Source organism: Stigmatopora argus, chromosome 22 (assembly GCF_051989625.1).
Source record: "Stigmatopora argus isolate UIUO_Sarg chromosome 22, RoL_Sarg_1.0, whole genome shotgun sequence".
In the NCBI taxonomy this organism is placed as follows: Eukaryota; Metazoa; Chordata; class Actinopteri; order Syngnathiformes; family Syngnathidae; genus Stigmatopora; species Stigmatopora argus.
This window is the reverse complement of record NC_135408.1, coordinates 6,495,001-6,496,251: the sequence shown is the minus strand read 5'-3', so window position 1 is coordinate 6,496,251 and position 1,251 is coordinate 6,495,001.

The following is a 1,251-nucleotide window of genomic DNA, read 5'->3' as shown; positions in this document are numbered from 1 at the left end:
TGACTGTGTTAAGTTATTTCTGCCTTTAACACTGGAGAAAGAACCAAAGAAAAACAGTATGCATACTGATATTTAATGCTATATTTCTTATTCTGATTGGTATGAAATAACTGACGTATGTTATCTAGTAAAAAAATTGAGCTAATATGTATAGTTGAATGTAAAATGATATGAGCTGCTGTATTCTCGTTACACTGGAGCAAACAGTAATTATTCTGCTATTGTTTTTTTTATTATTATGTGATTTGGGAATCCCAAAACATGCCAACTTTACACAGGTGGCCCATCCTGGTTTTGTACCTAGGTCCCCCAGTGTGAGGCCAACACACTAACCACTCATCCACCACATGGATGTATTTATCACTGGTTGTGAATGCCAGGTGCTCTATGCTCTTATGTTGCTCACTTATGTGAGAAGCAGTGGGATCTCTAAGAGACATGAGCTAGAGTGTGAGCCTGTGGCCTAAGTAGTTAGCTTGCAGCCTCACACCAATGAATACCTGGGTTCAAATCCCCTAGTTGCTCATGTGTGGGGATTACCTAGCAATTGGCTACAACTTTGGTGCCCTCCCAATACTGGGTGACACCAACTTTATGGGAGAGCACCAAGACAGGCGGGTTCGAATCCCAGTTGGGAAACATTTTCCCTTAGTTGTTTCTATATATTTGTAGTCAAGACCTTCCAATAATGACAAAGTAAAGTGTGGCTACTTCATGGCCTAGAGGTTCGTTCACCTGACTGCCATGTGGGAGGCTGGGGTTTGAATCCCGCTCTCGTTTGACTGATCACTACACCATGTAGTTCAGTAAATGGGCAAACCTTTTTTCATTAAAATAAAGACTTAGTCATTTTTTTCAGCAAAACAATTATATTCCGGTCAGCCTTCGGTCTTGTAGTAAATATAACTTCCAATCACATCATCTCAGAAGTCACTGTGGTCCAGTGGCAAGGACAATGGGTCAGAACTCAATTTAGTGGATTTGACTGCCGTGTGGGAGACTGGGGTTCGAATCCTGCTCTCGTTTGACTGATCATGACACTATGTAGTTCAGTAAATGAGTAATCGTTTTTTCATTAAAATAAACACTTAGTCATTTTTTTCAGCAAAACAATTTGTTCCGGTCAGCCTTCGGCTGACCGGAAGACAGTTGGGGGGGGGGGGTTCCTGGTGGCGTTCGACAGTCGGCCTTCGGCCGACTGCCGACGCCATACAGTCGTCGACACCGGGACGTGAACCCTCGACACCCACG